Raw genomic sequence first — 13,774 nt, forward strand, 5'->3', positions numbered from 1 at the left:
ACACCTCTTTTGTGGCCGGCACTGTTCTAGGAGCTATGAATACAGAAGGAAAACAGGATAGTCTTGGATATTACCCTCTAGTTGTGATAAAGAAGAAAAAAATGTATCCTTCATTAAGGTCAACATCTTCATATGCAGAAATGCAATCCATGGATTAGATCTACTGAATTACATAGAATCAGATGAACTATTCTTGGAATCATAGGGGTCATATTTTTAAGGATGGTCTCTTTGTCTGCAGGTTGTGTGTGTATGTGTGTGCATACACACATACTCAGATAAACACATAAGCACACTGTCAAATAATGGACAGGAATGATTGACTAACACTTGCTCTCATTTCTTCTAGTTGTCACCTCAATTGTCACTACTATTGATTCTACAAAGGCTTATCCAAAAGACAAAAGCAGTAAGTTATTGCATATGTTTGCCTCTATGTCATGCTATAGGCTTTTTTTCACTACTGATCAATTTAACTTTTGAACTTCTCAGGCTTAACGTAGAAAAGACCAATTATTCCTGGAATCGTGGGGCTCATAATATTCACAATTTTAACGACTGTCTCTCTTGTCTGTCAGCTGATTTTATATATATATAGTGATATATATATCTCTCTCTATATATAAAGATACTGTTAAATAATGAGCATGGAAAATTGACTAATACTTGCTCTCATTTCTTCTAGTTGTCACTACTGCTGATTCTACAACATCTTCCCCAGAAGAGGAAAGTGCTAAGTTTTCTACATGTTTGCCTTCATGTCATACTATAGCAATTTTTTCTCTCCTGATCAAATTACCTTTTGAACTCCCTGGTTCATAGCAGATAAGACCAATATTCCTGGAATGGTGGGGCTCATATATATATATATATATTTTACTTTTGCTGAGGAAGATTGGCCCTGGGCTAACATCCGTGCCCATCTTTCTCTACTTTATGTGTGGGATGCCTGCCACAGCATGGCTTGATTAGTGATGCGTATGTCCACGTCCAAGGTCAGAATCTGCAAACTCTGGGTCAGTGAAGCAGAGCATGTGAACTCAACCACTACGCCACCAGGCAGTCCCCGTGGCTCATATTTTCAATGAGTATCTCTCCTGTCTCTGTTGATAAATTTTATATATGTATATGTGTGTGTGAATATATGTATATATCACACATATACATATATATCAACTGTCAAGTAACAGGCATGAACAATTGACTAATACTTGCTCTCATTTCTTCTAGAGGTCACTGCTATTAATTCTACAAAAGTTTGTCTGAAAGGTGAAGCGGTAAGTTTTTGCATATGTTTGCCTTTGTGTCACACTATAGCATTTTTTTCTTCCAGATGAACTTCACTTTTGAACTTTCCTGCTTAAGGTAGAAAAACTAGAATGGTTGGATGTTGAAGAGAAGATTGAGTGATGTTTTAAATCAAGCCATCACTTCCTAGGAGTCACCTTAACCCCATAAATGCTGGTTTGGGGATGAGATGACTGCAAATTAGGAGGTGCAGTGTAGGCTCTGAATTATTTCAACAATGGACTTCACTCATTTGTGCAGCTTTTGTTTCTAATGACTGAGCAATACATGATATCATGGTGTTTCTAGAGTTTTCTTTAAGTCTTTGTTTCTTAATAGTAGCTAATAATATGAACTGACACATACTGAGAGCTTCCCATACAGAAGTCACTGAGCTGGGTTCTGCATGTATTTTCTTGTTTAAGTCTCATAATATACCTAGGAGGTGGTACAATATTTTGTCCCCTTTTTATAGTTGAGGACAATGAGTTAAAATTAATTAAGTCCCTAGGACCATGCCATGCAGCTAGATGTGGGCTTTCAACCAGGCCATCTGAATCAGGAGTTCATACCCTTACTCTATGCTCCCTTCTTCCTCTATGATATGGTCCTAGAGCCAGAAACCCCAAGGCCAAGGCCCTGAGACACGATGGACACATGGTGGGGGGTGGGTAAGTGCATGGGCTTCACAGTATCACAGACTGGATTGAACCCCAGTTCATTTAATGATTAATTCACTAATGGGAGTAAATTACCTACATTTTCTGAGCAACACTTTCCTCATTGGCCAACCAGGAATAATTACACCTAACTCAGTTATTGAAGAGATAAAGTCCCCTGTATGGAATGTCTAGCATAGGGTTTCCTATTTGGCTGTCACAGAATCAGTATGTTTCCGGCCCTTCCTCCCTACATAGGTATAAAGAACGTGACTGGAAGCATTGGCTCTAGCCCTTCTGATCTTTCCTCCATTTCCGATATCAAGGGGGCTCTGGACCACAGCTAACACCTTACTTGAGCAAGGGCAAGGCGTTATGAGCACATCACCTTTGAGATCCATTTCCACACTGAGTGCTAATGATTCTGGAGTTCTGTCTCTTGAAGAGAAAATGCGTAAAAAGGAAATTTCCACAGGAAGAGACTCAGCCTTGTGGTTCATTGAATAGTCAGTCTGGCTCACCATCATTGTTGTTAATTATTTCTTGACATCATATATTTCTAGCAAAACTTCAAATGATATTAAGTGGAAATATCTTATAATATCCTAGTCACAATGAGGGACATTTAGGAAGGACAGGTGAGTGAGCCACGACCTCCTAAAGTTTCAGAGAATTTGGATTAACTACTCTCTTCCATCTTATATAATGCCCTCTTCACTAAAACCACCCACCCACCCCACTGTGAACACCAGCAAATTTCCAAGGATTTCACCCTTGGTAGGAACCTCATTGCATCCACAACAGGTAATGCCTCAGATGTTTCTCAATCCGAATTCAACTGTATATTTATGCTTAGCCTTTTGACGTCTGGGGTATTTATTGCACTTGGAGATGCAGAATTGCAAAATAGCTAATAATGTGTTCTTTAAAGTCATGGTGCTGGGATTGAAATCTGGTTTCTAGTACTTACTAAATGCATGACGTCAGGCAAATTACTTCTCTCTCTGCCTTCAGTTTATTTGAAAAATGGGAGTGAAAATATTACTCTCATAAAATAAAATCTCATAGGTTACTGTAAAACTTAAATAAGATTAAAGCTTTGTATACAAAGCTCTCATAACAAATGTTTGGCCTTTGGTTGGTGATTAATGAATATTAGCTATTATTATCACTTAGGGACATCATGGGGGTGAAGAAATGCAAAAAGGTATTTATCACAAATACGTTTTTCCCATTGTACTCATTCACTAAAAACGCAAGCTTACTTTTCATATTTTGGAATATTATAAGTGAATTTAGCAGAAGTTGTTGATTGACAGGACCTGTAAACTTGATTTTGAGTTGTCTTTTTGCTGTTGTCTCTGGTAGTTGCGGGGGGTAGATGTTTACTTTTGGGTTTTAGTGGTGCGGGGTGTCACTGCAATGTAGGTCATCAGAAATAGATATCTGTGATTAATATGTCCCATATTTTCAAAAGAACAGATGAAACTAATCCAATGACTTCCCTGAGACACCCTGCAGCTGCAGCTCAGCAACGCTCTTCCTATTACACCTACCTCCTCCTCCTCCTCAAGAGTGTGTCTACTTTGCCATCGCATTCTGCCTGTTAAGGAGAACAGTTGGGTGTGGCAATGGAAAGAGTTCTAACAGATGGTGGCACAAAGAATTCAACTTGTCTTCATGGTTTATTGTCCCTAAAAATGTCTCCTGAGGATCTAGTTGGTCTTCCTGTCTGGCTTTGGGTTATTTCAGCTCACATGTGTACTTTCCTATTATGTCATTATCGCATAATGTTTTTTTTAAACCACCTGGCAAACAGAAAATTTTACAACAATGAATTCTGCCATTACTCAGGGGCAGGGCCAAGGGGTAGTCCTTTAGCACCACTCTCTCCATGATCTCCATCAGCTGCTCCAGCAACCCAAATAATCACGCCCTCTGAGTACAGACAGCAGCTTCCAGTCATGTCCCTTTGGGCCATTTAACCAGACGACTGCCTTGAAGCCTTCCAGTTTGCACACCCTGAAGCCACCACCTTTGCTACTTTAATTCGGTACTTTGTTTTTTATAATCGGCACAATAAAAGACATCAAAAGTCTACATTTGTCTTTGTGTACTTTAATTCGATGATATCTAACTGAAAGTCCTAGGTAAGAAGCAGCATGACACCTGAGCTATCAAATCCAGTGCTGGTTGTAATAATGGTCAATACCACAGTTCTAATTCTTTCCCTGAGATAGTGATTATGGTACTTTCTTTGGGGGCATTGGCTCCAAGTGGAGCCACAGTCAAGTGAAGGCACCAAGGTTACCTCTCTTTGAAAGGTCAACAGTTTCAGCAGACTCATTTGATTCGGGACATTTTGATGGTGTCAGTATAACATCTAGCATGACTTGCACTGTGTGTGCTCAGCTCTACACTAGTGTTTCGCAAGCATCATGTTTCCTGGTCCTCATAATAACCCCATGAGACTTGCACTAACACCAAGAGGCATTAGGATGGAGGGGTTAAGTCCCTGGAGTGTGAAACCTAAGTGCCTGGGTTTGAAACCTGGTTTTGGTATTAGGATCTATGTTACCTCAGGCAAGCTATTTGAACTCTCTGTTCAAATAACTTCCTCATCTGTAAAATGGAGTTACAGCGCCCTGACTCCTGGAGTTGTGTGGATTAGATGAGTTAATAATGCCTGGCACTTGCAAGTCCTCAACAGCATTAGCATCCACTGTTGCCAGTTCTATTTTCAAATAGTAGATACTACACAAAACAAAAACACAGACAGTCATTTATATTCTTATTTCCCTACAGAGACGTTAGCTGTGGGCAGAATAGGGACGCTGAGTTTCTGCTATGTACCAGGCAAACCCAGTAAACCTCTAATAGCCCCTGGAGGTAGGCACAATTATAGCGCACAGTGTAGATATTGGAGAAATTAAGTTCTCTGCTCAAGGTCACTGTTTTGTAAGTAATAGTCATTTAAAGCCAGATCTCTCTGAACTCAGAGCCAGTATATTGTTACCCAATATCATGTGGCCTTCACTTCACACAGTTTCAACTGGGAAAAACAAAACAAAACAAAACATGCACTGCTTCTTTGCTAAAAGCATCCTCAAAGAAGTCAGTGAGAACTTTCTTAAGGACTTGTGGGTGCATCTGTTTTCTCCTCATGTATATACGCTGTTATCACTATCATTGCTCCCTTTTTTTATCAACGCTATGGAAATCCTACTTTATTCTGTGCATGTGTTTCCTAGATTTGCAACTGCTTTTTCAGGGGCTGCTAATGATATGGACTGAGAGTCTCGAGCAGAGCAGGCCCATTGACGGTGCTCTCTGGGTGCACCATTCTGACACCCCAGCTCCTCCCCTAGACTGAATGTACCTGGAGGTCCTCAGAATCACCTGTGGAAGACTCTGCTGGGTCCAGGTGAATTTATGAGGTAGGAGGTAGGTTATACATCCTTTTAGGTCCAGTACTTTTCCACCACAGCATGACTGCCATGTGGTGTGGAGGGAGAAATACTGGCCCAGAGCTCATACTTAACACCCCATAGTTTGAGCCTCAGCTCCTTGGTCTTGTTTTAACTAGCTGTGTCATTTGTTCTTGACCATGTATCATTGCCTAAATTTACCCAGCTTTAGAGGACAGTATTCAAATAAAAAAATATCAGGTTTTTAGTGTGATTTACAAATCCAATGATTAACATCCAAATGAAGTAATAGTACCAAATGCTGGGATAGTGTTTACTGGTGCTGGTCTAAGTACATGTTAACTTATTTCAGTCTCACAAGAAACATATGAGATATGTGCAATTATCTCTGTTTTATAGATGGGGAGACAGGGAAAGAGGGGATAAAGAATGTGCCCTTCGTTAGATTGCTGATAAGAAACAGAAGTGAGATTTGAACCCAAGCAGCCTGGCTGCAGGAGCTCTGTCTACTGTTAACTTCTACATTGTTTGTTATTAGAGTCGAAACAGGTTACTCTAGTTTCAATTAAAACAGGAAAATTTCCTCCCTTATTGGGCTAAGAGCTGGTGAAGAGAACTTGACCTGTCCACACTTCCTCTCCTTGCTCCTATGCTGTTCCTACAGTTCAGGAGTCATGTCAATATGCATTATAATTTTCATGCTGGGAAGACTTTTATATGCTGACCTCTCACACACCAATAGGACTTCTGTGATTTAAGTCCATGGCACCTGGTTGGATGAAATGAGTATAGAACAACAGGTTGTATCCACAGGTGTGCAATGGAAAAATTGGGCAAGGATTTACACAATTCCACATAAAAGCATTCATGTCTCAATAGTCTTTATAGAACTAGAGTCTTCAGGCACTTATCAATTATAACAAAGGGAAACTTCAAGGCAACAATTCTCAAAATTTCCCCATTTTAAATTCTCTCTACTGTTTTGGAATTCTTTCCCACAGAGACTTCATTTTTGAAGGCTTTCTGTCAATCAAGCAGGTCACGATTAAGTAATATTTGATTTTCCCCTTTATATTAATCAAAGTCCCATATAACTGCCATTAGAAATTCTGAGCAATAAGAGATAACCAGTGATACTATACCAAGATGATACAGTTCACCTAAAAGGCTAGAAACTCAACATTTTTGATAGCCATGAAATCTTATCTGGGAAAATGCATGGTCTCTATCATGTTCTAAACGTTTGGTTATATTTGCTTGTTTGCTGTCTTTTGCTTTGTGTGGATAACAGCTAGTACCTACCACTTAGTGAGCACCGGGAATTCTGCTAGGCATTTTGTGTGCTCTATGTCTAATGCTCTCACTGTTCCACACACGGGTATCACGCTCATCTCACTGAAGAGAAGACTAGGGCCCAGAGAGGCTAAGAAATATGCCCAGATTAAACGCGGAGTTGTGCCCTAGTCCACATGACTCCAGGCCTCCCTAACTCAAGACCTGCTGCTCTATCCATTATCCTAGGGGCTCTCCTCTTGGGAGCCTTTAAAAGCAATGAGGCCAAGACTTCATCACAGGCCAGGCATCGGGCTTTAAAAACTTCCTTCAGTAATTCTAATGTGCTTGGGGTGGAGGCCAGCAAGTGACTGAAAGAGCTCCTGGGCTCCAGCCCTGTGTCCCAGATCACATGCAGTGAGGAGACATCACAGAGCCCATTACACATGTGAGAACCTGCTGCAACCCGGAGAGTGTTCTCACCACTCCACCCATCCATTTCCTGAGGAAACGAAAGGAATGTACCAAGATTTATGTGCAAGGATGTTTATTCACTGTAGCACCATTTATAGCAGCACCAAATTAACCAAATGCCCAAAAGAAACTAAAAAATAAACTAAAGGATGTCATATGATGGCCTACTATGCATCTTTAAAAATTGTAGATTGTTTAAAGAGATGGAAAATTAGTCAGAAAGCATTGTTGAAAAAATCATATGTGTAGCATGACTGTGGAAAAACCGTTAGATAATAACTTCATGTAGTTCAAAAATCAGAAAACTCTAAAAAATCCATTAAGAGATCTTGCTTCAGCCACTGTCTATCCCTCCCAACTTCTTAGAGGTCATACTTTTGTTTCTCGTGCATCCTTCCAGTTTTTATTTATGTAAATATGAATGTACATATATAAATATATATGCCTGTATACATATGCTCATTTCCTGCCTTCTTACACAGAGGTAGAAAACAATACACAGTATTCTGCACTTCTCTTTTCCCTTAAACATCCTAGAGCTCACTTTATGTCAGGATAGAGGGCTACGTAGATGGCTGCATGATATTTCACTGGTGAATGTGCAGCACTTTATAAAATCTGTTCTCTGTGATAGACCATTGGCTCATTTCCAATCTTTTGCTCTTAAAAGAAATGTTGAAATTTACAACAATGTTTTCTGTCATTTTGAACGTCCATATTGGTCATTTTGATAGGTGTTGCCAACTCGTCTGCGATAGAGCACCGTTTTGTACTTCTACCACAGTGTCGGTGAATGCCAGGAGTGCGCCTCAGGACTTTCTAATCTGACAGGTGAAAATAGTCTCTCATCACGGTTGTAATTTGCTTTTCTCTTACTAAGAGTGAGAAGTATCTTTTCATATACTGTAAGTCTATATTTCTTTTTCTGTGAAATATTTGTTCATTTCCTTTGACCATGTTTTCTATTGAGTAATAATATGAACAGGTGTGACACACATTTATATGAGTCTATGTATTTCTACAGAGATAAGCATAAAACAAGAAGTCCAAAGTATGGTAGGAGGGTGAAAAAATTATAAGAGATTGTATATTTTTGTATTTTCTTCAACTAATCTTTTAAAAGTAAAAACATTTATATATTAAAAATAAACAATATCTCATTTAAAATTGGGAAAAATTTTTGTTTATTTCTGTACAATCAGCTTCAGTTTCTGTGAAACACGTTCTTTTGGAAACCAAGTAGAGGCTGCCATTTGGAAACAAAATAAGACTCACCAGATACCAGAAAGATTAAATTTAATTAGATCTATTCCTTGATTCTCATGAATTTGATCAGATTCTATTAGGCCAAATACCTGGGTCTCTACTTAGAGACTTGGAACTATTTCTGCATAGGGAAAACATGGAAGCAAAGAGGAGAAACTTGCAAATCTGTGAAAGTTTTGTGCCACTGACTTCACTGCCAGGCACTACTAGGCAGTGACTTGTGTGACTTCAAACGTCTTAGCAACTTCTTTCCACACTAGGCCTGGGCTGTCCTGAATCAGACGGTACAGAGAGGGAGAGCACAGGTGGTGGTGCAGGAGACAGCCTGGGTGGTGGGAAGGCGCTGGTGTGGCTGATGGTGTGTTCTTTTCTCAGGTTTCCTTTGTTTACCTGTTCTGTCAAATGCGGTTGATTCCAGGAAAATGCTCAAACTCAAATAGACCCGTACTGGTTGGGGCTGTGCAAGCAGTGGCTAGGGTGTCATAAGATAAATTAAGGACAGTTAAACCACAACCAACTTTGCTCACATTCAAAAGGCCACAGCTAATGGGAGGAAAATATCCATCTACACACACAATTGCTATCAAACATACCCTTAGGCTGTGGGTAGGGGGTTCTCAGCTTTTTATATACAAAGTTACCCCAATTACCTACAGTGTTGGTTGGGAATCTCATGCCCAGAACTGTTCAGAAGCTGCATCTCCATCCACTCTCATGACCCTGTTCTGAAGGAAAGAGCAGACAGGGCATCTTGGGGCACTAAGATAATGCTAACAGTCCACCAAGTATCTGTGCTCATCCATGGTGTTTGATTTACTGAGGCTGGTACACTTTGGTTTCATTTTCTCAGTGTAGAGAGGGTGACACAGATCTGTGCCCATGAACCTAGTAACATGGATGGACTGTAGATGTGGGCAACAGTGATGTGCTTTTTCCCTCACAAGAACACAGAGATAAAGAGGCCTTGAGTTCAATCGAGTAACTGAATGTCATATACTGAATCACATAAGTCCCTCTAATGAGTCAGAGTCAAGGTGAGCAAGGCTTAATAGGGAACATTAACATCAGATGAAAGTGTGACTGGGCTCAATTAGAAGAGGGCTGTACAGCAATGTGAGTATAAAGAGCAAATGTCCCCACCGCCACCCACTTAAGCATGGTACAGAGTGGGTGCCCAGGCACACAGACTCAACCTTTCCAGTCCCAGGGGGAAGCAGAGCTCTCGCTGTTAAGATCAACGCTTTAGGCTTTCACAGTCTGACTTCACGGCACTTTCAAATAATACACTTCATTCTTCTTGGTCTGTGCTCTGAGAGCCAGCTTCTGGGTGAGCATTGTCTTCCTACGAGGATTGGCTGCATCTACCGGTTGAGCCCAGTGTGTCCGGATGAGAGCTCTTTCTCAGGTTAAATTAACACACTGACGCCCTGCTTAGGCATCATCTGTGGGCTTGGTGTATCTGCGACTCCACTCCTGAGACAGGACATTCTAACTCTGATAACACCACTGAGCTCCTGAGGTTTAGTCCCAAGGCAGACCTTGGAGCTCTTCCTTGCCCCCTCTCCTCCACAGGAAGGTCTTCCCGGTCGGGATCCAGTCTCCCAGGGAGCCTTCCAGTTGCCTTTCTGTCATTTGGCCCATTCTTAGACCGAGAACACATGGAGTTGATGTGATCTGCACAAATGGCCAGTTTCCACCCAAACCAGCACCATTCTCACTACACACAGTTGAGTTTCTCCTGAGTGCTCAATGAATAATGAAATAAAACCAATAGACATGCTGCCTTCCTATAAAGCATAGAGATGAATTTTCATGTTTGAAAAATATAGCTCACCATATAATTTAATTGATTTTAATTCTTATTAGCTAAACTCAAAGGGAACATGATGGCAATGGTTTCATAGTGTGGGTTCAAAGTAGGAGTACTAGACCATTTCAGAACCATACTTTAGGAGAAAGATACTATTTCATGCTAAAAGTAATACCAAACATCTCGTGAACTTTTATATTTATTCACAATCCCTCCTTGTCCCCTTTAGTAATTCCAACACTTTCTTCCAAATACCTAATGCAAAACAAGAAAAATAAAAATAATATTTTTGATATGTTGGATTTTGTTACCTTTAAAATAGTACAAAGAGCACATGTCCATGAGTTAAAAAACACGAGGGAAATATAGAGTGTTAAAAAAAGAAATACAAAGGAAATCTGAGACAAGGAATACAGCACAAGACTTTTCTGCACCTCTTCGTTAACAGATCAGACTCAGTCTCGGAATACAAGACGGATCATTCCGTTATCTTAGCAGCCACAGGCAGGCTACTAGATGTATGCGGCTGTGGTACAGTGTCTGTGAGGTGTTACAGTAAATAAATTCTTTATCAGCCGTTAGTGAAGTCAGCAGTGGATGTCACCACTTCAACCTTCAGTAGGGAGACCCCATCTCCTGTCCTTCTTTTCCTCCAAGTGACTTTCAATGAGGGGTTTTCACACTAGAAAAGAGAGAACACAAAACTATCTGAGATGTGGTGTAAAGGCAAAATGCTCCATTTGCCTTATGTCTTTATAACAATCTCTGTGCACTGCAGATGAGCTGTGTTACAGACACTCACAGGACCATGGCTGTGGCCACACAAGAATTTATCTAAGGCATTTAGAAAAGGATCTGCTATTCACATGCCCACATTTTTGCTTCATGTCCAACCACTGTTGTGGAAAGAAGGAGCTGAAGCATGTTGGGTGCTTCTGATGCAGACACGGGGCCTCCGGTCACCACGACTCTGGCCGCCTCTGCTTCCCAAGGACCCCAGATCCATCCACTCCTTTTCCCTTCTGTGACTGAATAATCAGGCAGACTTGCTGCTACTATGATTTACTTCCGGTTTACTTCCTTGTATCTCTGAGGATGAAATATCCTTTGCTGATCTGAAGGGATTTAACAATGTGCCCACCTTGAGGCTCATCAAGAGCTGCTGCTCTGACTGGATCACATCCTTCATCTCGGAAGCTCCAGAACACTGGAGAGACATTCCAGCGCAGGGCTGGAGCGGACGCTGGAACCAGACTGGGGGGCCTGAGTCCCGGCTCTGCCACTTGCTCCCTGTGTGACCTGGGACAAGTTACTCACCCTCTCTAGTCTCACTGGCCTCAGGTGTGAATGGAGACAATAACAGGACCACATCTCACAGGACTGTGGCCCGCACAGCACATGTAAGTTAGGGTTTGTGAATAAACAACGTCTGACACAGAGACACTCTGGCTAACTCAGCAATAATGAACTCATGCTCATTCTTTAGAAATTTGGAACTCTGAGGTATTTTTCCTACTTCAGAAATTTATACCTACTCAGAAAATGTTAAGAAATGTTACATTAATAAAATGTGACTAATAAATAAATGTAAATAGGGCAAATCTGGCTATTCACTCACACTCCTATTCTTTGAATTTTACTTGGAATCTACTCAACGAAAATGCTCCATGTTTAATTTCATTGTTGTTACAGTTACATTTTCGAAGACTTACTTTAACAAAAGTAGTCCTCATAGTTCTAGAGGTGGTTTTTCACCGTGCTGCTTTCCTTCAGCTTCTTCAGATCCTGCATGGTGGGGATGGGGAAGGAGAAAAAGCATCACATTCCATTAAAGTAACAAAGATTTCTTTAAAATTACAACGTATACGTATAACATTTTAAATGAGAGATTTACATTTCATCCTCAAGAGATTTAGGTTAAGGAACCTAACTGTAAAATAAAGTTTTACATCATTTCTAGTAGGAAGAAAGCCTTTAAAATAGGATCTATCACTCACACTAATCTGTCAAAATGGATTCACGTATTTATGTCTAAAAATATTCATAGAGACCAAGAATTATTATCCACTGCTATTTCTCTTTGCTGACAAGCTTGCATTTGTTTTTTAACTGCAAATAACTTCGAGCTTTGGTACAAATAATTTAATCTACACATTATCAAAGTCGCTGTCCCCAGTGACTGAGAGAGCTGTGAGGGCTTCCTAACACCACGGGCGATGCCAGATGGTCACTCTCGTGCACTGTAGCAAGCGACCACTGCTACAGCCATTCTGGGCACTGCCTCGTGAGCCTTATCTTATTCGTGCATTTGACCCAGTCATTCCACACTGGAATTATTTTCTTAGGATATATCCCTGTGGAAATAATAATACTTGTTTTCCATTATGTAGATTTTCCCTCTAAAAATTAGGAAAAAGTCTACATGTCTGAGAGTAGAAGAAAAGTTAAATAATAATTATATTTCCATGAAATATCTTACATCCACTTAAAATTATATTGATAATTTTTAACGACATGGAAAATGCATATGCTATAAAGTAAAAGCAAATATTTAATAAAGAAAACTGTATATACTGTAAGATCATAGTAGATAAAAATAAAACACTAAATATAAATCAGAAAGACTAGAAGTGAATAACTAGATAGCTTACATACATTTCTGGATATTCCAAAATTTCTACAATAAACTGAAACCAATCTTTTTTAATTTTTAAAACAGGGTATAAATAATACGGGCAGTGTGATCACAATCATGTAAATTACACACACAAACTAGAAGGAAAGAAACTGAACTGTCACACCGATGTTGCTGAGTAGTGTGAAGGACAGGTGAACTTTTATTTTTGTCTTTACACATTTTTATAAAAAGCACGCGTTACCCTCATAATCAGGGAAGGGAGATAAAAACGGAGCATGGAGAAGACCAAGGTAGCAGGTTGGGGATATGAGCTACACACACACAGAAGCAGCCTGCCTCCCTGGTGCTCTCCTCTCATCAGATAACACACTTCAGGAGGGACATTGTGTCTTATGAGAACGTCTGCCTGGATCACAGCCAAGAACAAACCTGTTGCAGGAGAAAGAATGGCCGACAAGCCTAAGAAAAGATGGTGTCCCACATCTTAACCTCACCTGGTGTCATGTCGTTCAGGATCTGTTTGCCGTGATAGAGAAAGGTATAGTTGTTGGAAGGCTTCACTTTCCGGCCTTTGAAACTGCTATAAATCGTAGAGACACTGGGGTGGTTTAACTGCCTTCTCACTTTGAGAGGAGTCTGAGGAAGATGGTCATACCAAGTCTTCCTGTTTCTGGGCTCACTTTCCACCTGGCAGCTAACGGCACTGGAGCCACAATAAGCTGACATGTCTTAGAGTTATTTGATAATCCTAAATAAAGCCAAACTTTTAGTTAAAACATAGTAATATGTCTGCTTTACATAATGTAAAAGTGAATGCTATCTAGCAAGGCCTTCTGGCTCTGGTCAAGCGAGGAGGTAAAAAACTCTCTATTGACGGGCCGGCCTGGTGGCGCAGTGGTTAGGTGCGCACATTCTGCTTCGGTGGCGGCCCGGGGTTCGT

The 13,774-nt window shown here is 40.5% G+C and overlaps 1 long non-coding RNA gene and 1 pseudogene across 2 annotated transcripts; one reads left to right on the forward strand and one right to left on the reverse strand.

Annotated features, from left to right (window-relative positions):
• Positions 1-3,657, forward strand: part of LOC131422767 (T-cell receptor gamma chain C region C10.5-like) — a 41,127-nt pseudogene extending 37,470 nt beyond the window's left edge.
• A 6,820-nt stretch (positions 3,658-10,477) lies between these two features.
• On the reverse strand, positions 10,478-13,487 carry LOC131392810 (uncharacterized). 2 transcript variants are annotated; one of them, XR_009215789.1, is made up of 4 exons: positions 13,329-13,487; positions 11,909-11,981; positions 11,063-11,285; positions 10,478-10,878 (listed from the first exon to the last, which is right to left on the reverse strand). It is a non-coding gene; the product is annotated as an uncharacterized LOC131392810 (long non-coding RNA). The 2 variants fall into 2 exon arrangements; XR_009215790.1 differs by lacking the exon at positions 11,063-11,285.
• Between the last annotated feature and the right edge of the window lie 287 nt (positions 13,488-13,774).

The sequence above is a fragment of the Diceros bicornis genome, chromosome 3 (genome assembly GCF_020826845.1).
Source record: "Diceros bicornis minor isolate mBicDic1 chromosome 3, mDicBic1.mat.cur, whole genome shotgun sequence".
Taxonomy (NCBI): domain Eukaryota; kingdom Metazoa; phylum Chordata; class Mammalia; order Perissodactyla; family Rhinocerotidae; genus Diceros; species Diceros bicornis.